We start from the raw sequence: 7874 nt of genomic DNA, 5'->3' as shown, positions 1-7874 counted from the left end.
TGTATTTAACAGTTTGTTCCATCAGTCCATGTTTGTTTGGGGTTTTTTTGTTTTGTTTTTTTCAGGGGTATGTTGTTGTTTTTGTTTTTTTAATTTTGTACATATTCTTTTTTGTGCATAGATTGAACAGTTTATGTACCTATGACTGAGATGATATGAACAGTTACTGCTGATGTGAGAATATGATGAGATTGTCAGTTATGTTGTTCCCTTTAGGTCATCCCCCCCACTCTCCATCTCTCTCTCTCTCTGTCTTCCTTTTCTCAACACCCCTCCCCCACCCCCAATCCCCCAGCCCACCCCATCCGTCTGTCTGTCCCTCCTGTCTTGGAGAGTATGTGACACATTGATCACTAGGGACTTTGATACTGGCTCCACCTCCAGGATACTAGTAGAGTGGATGTTGAAGTCATGTGCTGGGCTGTGGTAGTGTCCTTGTCTCTCTTTTCCTTCTTTTCCAGGGGGTAGAAATCCTCCCATACCATCCTCTTGAAACCCTGAATGTGTTCTGCGCTGACAGTTTGAGGTCACAGAACCACCAGACATGTTGTGATAGATAATGTTGAAAGTATACTTTGTTTAGGAATGTCATTTTCAGTTTCCATTCGTCATGGGTTTTTTTTTTGGGGGGGGGGGGGGGGGTGTGGGGGGGGGGGGGGCAGGGGGGATGTGTGTGGGAGGGTGCCCGGGTCATGGGGGCGTGTTGGGGGGGTGTCTCTTTTTTTTCAAAGATTTTCAAGCATCTGAACTGTCCGTACTGTGTCCTAAATGAAGAGACCAGCCCACAAGGCAAAGAGACCAGAACCAGATGACTGTCCGTGGTTGCAGGCACCAGACATTGTGCCTCCATGATCATTGTTCATGAATTTCCCAGTGTCCACAGGTGGTGATTTGTGATGGCATGAGGACTCTGAACAGCCAAGGCATCATCAGCTGCAGCACAACTGTCTGAACATTATGGATTCTTCCAGTTTCGTGGGAACAGCTGTTGAGTTGTTTTTCGAATGAAGAATCACAGAACTACACCTGAGTCATTGTGTGTGTTGTTGTGAGTGAAAGAGTTGTTTGTTTGCAGTGTCACCTGCAGGTGTGTGTAGAGACGTATTTAGCCCCAAAGAACACACAACTCCGTGCACAGTAGTGAAGCCAAGAAGCAAGATGTGCAGAAGAAAAAGTCTGTGAGTAATGATAAAAATGAATTATCTGGCCAAGGGAATGCTGGCTATGGGCAGCACAGCTAAAGCTGTGATGGCCTTGGTTCAGGGTTTCACCATGGTCACGCCATAAAGCTGTGTTGGTCTTTGCTTAGTGCAGGGGTTTCACCTTGGTCACACCATGTTGTGCTGTACCATGTGCGGCAGAGAAACACAGTGACTGTTCTGTTTGGATCAGACAGTGTGTGTACCATGTGTGGCAGAGAAACAGTGACTGTTTGGATCAGACAGTGTGTGTACCATGTGTGGCAGAGGAACACAGTCACTGTTCTGTTTGGATCAGACAGTGTGTGTACCATGTGTGGCAGAGGAACACAGTCACTGTTCTGTTTGGATCAGACAGTGTGTGTACCATGTGTGGCAGAGGAACACAGTCACTGTTCTGTTTGGATCAGACAGTGTGTGTACCATGTGTGGCAGAGGAACACAGTCACTGTTCTGTTTGGATCAGACAGTGTGTGTACCATGTGTGGCAGAGGAACACAGTCACTGTTCTGTTTGGATCAGACAGTGTGTGTACCATGTGTGGCAGAGGAACACAGTCACTGTTCTGTTTGGATCAGACAGTGTGTTTACCATGTGTGGCAGAGAAACAGTGACTGTTTGGATCAGACAGTGTGTGTACCATGTGTGGCAGAGAAACAGTGACTGTTTGGATCAGACAGTGTGTGTACCATGTGTGGCAGAGGAACACAGTCACTGTTCTGTTTGGATCAGACAGTGTGTGTACCATGTGTGGCAGAGGAACACAGTCACTGTTCTGTTTGGATCAGACAGTGTGTGTACCATGTGTGGCAGAGGAACACAGTCACTGTTCTGTTTGGATCAGACAGTGTGTGTACCATGTGTGGCAGAGGAACACAGTCACTGTTCTGTTTGGATCAGACAGTGTGTGTACCATGTGTGGCAGAGGAACAGTGACTGTTCTGTTTGGATCAGACAGTGTGTGTACCATGTGTGGCAGAGGAACAGTCACTGTTCTGTTTGGATCAGACCGTGTGTGTACCATGTGTGGCAGAGGAACACAGTCACTGTTCTGTTTGGATCAGACAGTGTGTGTACCATGTGTGGCAGAGGAACACAGTCACTGTTCTGTTTGGATCAGACAGTGTGTGTACCATGTGTGGCAGAGGAACAGTCACTGTTCTGTTTGGATCAGACAGTGTGTGTACCATGTGTGGCAGAGGAACACAGTCACTGTTCTGTTTGGATCAGACAGTGTGTGTACCATGTGTGGCAGAGGAACACAGTCACTGTTCTGTTTGGATCAGACAGTGTGTGTACCATGTGTGGCAGAGGAACACAGTCACTGTTCTGTTTGGATCAGACAGTGTGTGTACCATGTGTGGCAGAGGAACACAGTCACTGTTCTGTTTGGATCAGACAGTGTGTGTACCATGTGTGGCAGAGGAACACAGTCACTGTTCTGTTTGGATCAGACAGTGTGTACCATGTGTGGCAGAGAAACAGTGACTGTTTGGATCAGACAGTGTGTGTACCATGTGTGGAGGTGAAGTGAAACCATGGCTGGTGAGATACACAACTCCTTGACAAACAGAACATGAATGATCACACACACACACACACACACACACACACACACACACAGAGTATACATACACAGAAAACTTTTCAATATTTATTGACAAAAAACAACAAAAACAATTGCTAAAACAAAATATACTGAATAAGTTGAAATTTTTCTTCTAGGAGTGATTGTATGTGTTTATCTGATTGATTTCCAAGGGGATGGTCTATTCACTTTTCATTATCATTCCCTCCTTTCGCCCTCTCTCTCTCTCCTCCCTCCCTCCTTCTCTCTCCTTTACAGTGTAGAAGAACTCTTCTGGATATATATATATTTATCTGTATATATTACAGGTAAGGGAACATATAAAGACTTGTTCCAAAACCAAATACATGTGCATGCACTGATGCACAGCATATACAGGACAACACCATGACCATGTCTGGAGTGTTGTGGAAAGATTTCATGACAAGTAATAGTAACATGTACATAGACAGCAGCTGATTAAAACAAAACAAACAAACAAACAAAAAAAACAAAACAAAAAAAAAATCAACAACTACAAAGCCCTAAGCCATTTAATTAATACTGCATAGCTGCCATATACTACTAACAAGAACCGAGAAACACACTCATTCACACACACACACACACACACACACAAAGGTGAGGAGGGATAGAATGAGTTCTGAGACGGACACAAACAAGTCAATGGTATGACATCATCCGTAGATATTATACAGTTAGCCAACCATCTCCCATACATAGTGGAACATGTACAAGAAACTAAAAACTTTTAAGAAAAAAAAAACAACCCAAACGATTATTTAAAATATAAACAAAAATCCAGGTGTCTGACGCCTCCAGCATTACGTCCCCTTATGTGGCGTTCTGGCAGCCCCAGTTGTCTCCCCTCACAGTTCTGGACTGCAGGGGCAGCAGCCTGCAACAGGAACAAGGCACGAGATGTGGGTGTCCACGGACCAGGACCACTCAGACCACACTGCTGTCAGCAGTGGGCACACAGTCATCCTGCCTCTTCCACACTGTCACAAAGCAGGGGCCCCAACACTACATGCAGCCCTGTGGACTCCCCTACTGCTGAACTGGCCTGAGGATTGCTCACATCCTGTGGAAGTGTAGGCCTGTCTGGTCAGGGTTACAGTGTGGTAGGTGTTATCACATCCCGTGGAAGTGTAGGCCTGTCTGGTCATGGTTACAGTATGGGAAAACAGGTGTGATCACATCCTTTGGAAGTGTAGGCCTGTCTGGTCAGGGTTACAGTGTTGGAAAACAGGTGTGATCACATCCCGTGGAAGTGTAGTCCTGTCTGGTCAGGGTTACAGTGTGGGAAAACAGGTGTGATCACATCCTGTGGAAGTGTAGGCCTGTCTGGTCAGGGTTACAGTGTGGGAAAACAGGTGTGATCACATCCCGTGGAAGTATAAGCCGGCCTGGTCAGGGTTACAGTGTGGGAAAACAGGTGTGATCACATCCCGTGGAAGTGTAGGCCTGTCTGGTCAGGGTTACAGTGTGGGAAAACAGGCGTGATCACATGGACAACTGACCCTAGGCGCCACTAAGACGACGATTAATTGAACCCATTAATCCAGCATCAATTAACTGACTGTGACAAAGCACACGTGTGTGCGCACAGACACGCACATACACACACATACAGTCACACAGGACGTGGGCACACACACACACACACACAATGTGCACACACATGTACACACACTGACAGACTGATTCAGATAAACGCACTGGCGTGCAAGTGCACACACACACACACCGACTGACACTTGCACATAAACACATCTCTTACACTCAAATAAACACACTGACGCATGTGCACGTGCACACACACACAGACACGCCACTCGGTCTCACCACTTTTGGCAGTATCGGACATTGCTTGGGCGGCATGGCCCAAGGACCTTCCTTTCAGCAAAGCGTTGGCGCCTCTCACCACTGCCTTCAGCGGGGCGCCCCATCCCCCTGTGTCACAGAACATGCTGCGTCACACACCCCTGTGTCACAGAACATGCTGCGTCACACACCCCTGTGTCACAGAACATGCCGCGTCACACACCCCTGTGTCACAGAACATGCCGCGTCACACACCCCTGTGTCACAGAACATGCCGCGTCACACACCCCTGTGTCACAGAACATGCTGCGTCACACACCCCTCATGCTGCGTCACACACCTCTGTGTCACAGAACATGCCGCGTCACACACCCCTCATGCTGCGTCACACACCTCTGTGTCACAGAACATGCTGCGTCACTGCCCCCGCCTACAGTTTTACGTCATTAATTTACGGCCTCCCAACCCAGTTCAGTCTACCCCCTCTCCCCCTCCTTCTTTCGTCATCCATTCTGAGACAAGGCAGGAAAATGACAAAGATAGTGAGCGTGTGTTCGAAGAACTGATGAAATATGCGTTGTGAACGATCACGTCATCCAGCAAAAGTACTGATATGAAAGCATCCTCTGATCATGGTATGAATATAATTCAGAAAATAAAATTTCCGTATAACATATCTACGTATCAGATTGGTACAGTTATAATCAAAAGGAAGCAAATCCTTTCATTCTCTGATAATAGTTTGAATATAATCCAGATTACAAAATTTCTGTATGATACGAGTATATCTACGTAACAGTTTGGTACAGTCCTGATCAAAAGGCAGCAAGTAATTCCGATCTTCAAAACAGCGTTTTCTCTTCAGTCTTTTTAGATAGTTAACTTGTAGCAAGATAAATTTCTGGTGTGAATTGGATAACGTTTTTTGAGTGTTGGATCTTTCCAGTTTTGTCTCGGAGCATCTAAAGCTGGACAACAACAAAAACAAAGAACAATTTTGTTTTCATGTTTTGAGTCAGAGACATTTCATTTGCAGCTTTTCTTTACATCTTCAACAATATACTGCTAAGTAGATATACCACACCGGCTACCATTCCCTCCCGTATATCATTTATATATAAACACACACACACACACACACACACACACACACACACAGACGGGGGGGGGGGGGGGGGGGGCAGAGACATGGAGAAAGGGAGAGGTGAGTGCCCACCTTCACAGGGGCAGCACCGTTGTTTGGCGGAGCCCATCCCCAACCAGCATGACGCCACCAGCACCAGCACCATCAGCACGTGCACCCCGTTCTGCCGCATCGTTATCTCCCTGTCGTCGGTCTGCCTGCTGCTGTACCTGACACCGTGACCACCCGCTGACAGATATCACTGTGTGTGTGTGTGTGTGATCCACACAAATCACACTCTGCTTACAGACATCACTGTGTGTGTGTCACGGTGTGTGTGTGTGTGTGTGTGTGTGTGTGCCGGTGGGCGCGCGCCCCCTTCACAAAAATCACACCCCGTTTACAGACATCACTGTATGTATGTGTGTGTGTGTGTGTGTGTTCCCTGCACACAAAGCACACACCAGTAACAGTCATCGCTTAGTGAAACGCCAGGACTGTTGTAATGCATATTACACTAAAAGAAAAAAAGTTAATTAACAAATGACAAAGTGCTGGATAGACCGACACACCCAGTAACGATACCCACCTCCGTTACACAAGTAGGCTACTGAGAATTTTAAATCAATAATAAAATGTGTATACCCAATTCAGTACGACAAGAAGAAGGGGGAAAGAGAAGGAAGCTGAAGGAAGAGGGGTGAGGGTGGGAGGCGGGTGGAGAAAGAGGAGGGAGGGTGGAGGTGGGGTGAAGGAAGCCACAAACACACAAGCACAAGAGGAAGGATGCCGAAGAAGAAGAAGACGCAGAGAAGGGCTTCTTTGGTGTCCAACGACACGACACTGTTCCCCTGAAGTTGTTTCAGTTTCAGTTTCAGTAGCTCAAGGAGGCGTCACTGCGTTTGGACAAAACCATATACGCCACACCACATCTGCCAAGCAGATGCCTGACCAGCAGCGTAACCCAACGCGCTTAGTCAGGCCTTGAGAAAAAAAGAGAAAAAAAAAAAAAAAAGAAAAAAAAAGGGAATAAATAATAGATAAGCTTACATAAATAAATAAATAATAATTATAATATAGAAAAAGGTAGTAGTAATAATAATAATAATAATACTAATAAAAAAAAAGACAAGAAAAAAAAGACAACAATGATGATAAATAAGCAAATAAATGTAAAACATGAAGACACACATTCACACATACACCCACACATGCATAACAGATATGCACCAAACATGCAGTTTCACAGAAACTGAAGTTGTGTCAACAAAGACCTTTCTTTTCCGAACTCAAAGATCAGCCCACACGGAAAAAAAACAACCCAGAACAAAGCACTGACCTGGCTGTGGATCTGAGATGTGGTCAGGCGGTGAGTTGTGGAAGTTATGCGAGTTCCCAGTCTGTGACTGTGGCCGGCAGCTGGGGAAGAACGATGAAGATGCGAAGGGTGTGAAGTGAAAGTCTGTGACTGTAGGGCTGCAGCTGGGGAAGTGCAATCAAGGTGCGAAGGATATGAAGTGAAGATACTGGAGGCATCGAGCCAGTTTGTGCAGACACTTTATATAGACAGGTCTGTTTACTTTACAGCTACTTTCGTTTTCCTCGGGTTTTGGCCACTGATCTGGAACTGAATATTTTTAGATCAGTGGTTTGTGGCTGATATGGTCAGGGCTAGAGTTTCCGCTGGGGAATTTGTTTGGCGGGACTGCCGCTGAGCGCGCGCATGACTTAATGGTTGGTTGGTTGGAGAAGTCAGTGCTGCTTGTTGCGTGTAGCAAGGTCAGGGTCACTTAGTGCTGACATACATTGACACTGTGTTTGTCGCCATGTTGTTGGTCACTTAGTGCTGACATACATTGACACTGTGTTTGTCGCCATGTTGTTGGTCATTTAGTGCTGACAAACATTGACACTGTGTTTGTCGTCTTGTTGTTGGTCATTTAGTGCTGACATACATTGACACTGTGTTTGTCGCCATGTTGTTGGTCATTTAGTACTGACAAACATTGACACTGTGTTTGTCGCCATGTTGTTGGTCACTTAGTGCTGACAAACATTGACACTGTGTTTGTCGCCTTGTTGTTGGTCATTTAGTGCTGACATACATTGACACTGTGTTTGTCGCCTTGTTGGTCAT

General features: G+C 46.0%; 1 long non-coding RNA gene across 2 annotated transcripts; it reads right to left on the bottom strand.

Annotated features, from left to right (window-relative positions):
- Positions 1–2840: 2840 nt before the first annotated feature.
- Positions 2841–7439, bottom strand: LOC143285075 (uncharacterized). 2 transcript variants are annotated; one of them, XR_013055663.1, is made up of 4 exons: positions 7077–7439; positions 5831–5986; positions 4636–4743; positions 2841–3685 (listed from the first exon to the last, which is right to left on the bottom strand). It is a non-coding gene; the product is annotated as an uncharacterized LOC143285075 (long non-coding RNA). The 2 variants fall into 2 exon arrangements; XR_013055662.1 differs by having other exon boundaries at positions 5831–5967; positions 7077–7429.
- Between the last annotated feature and the right edge of the window lie 435 nt (positions 7440–7874).

The sequence above is a fragment of the Babylonia areolata genome, chromosome 8, assembly GCF_041734735.1.
Source record: "Babylonia areolata isolate BAREFJ2019XMU chromosome 8, ASM4173473v1, whole genome shotgun sequence".
Lineage (NCBI taxonomy): Eukaryota > Metazoa > Mollusca > Gastropoda > Neogastropoda > Buccinidae > Babylonia > Babylonia areolata.
This window is presented reverse-complemented; position numbering and strand designations above follow the sequence as displayed.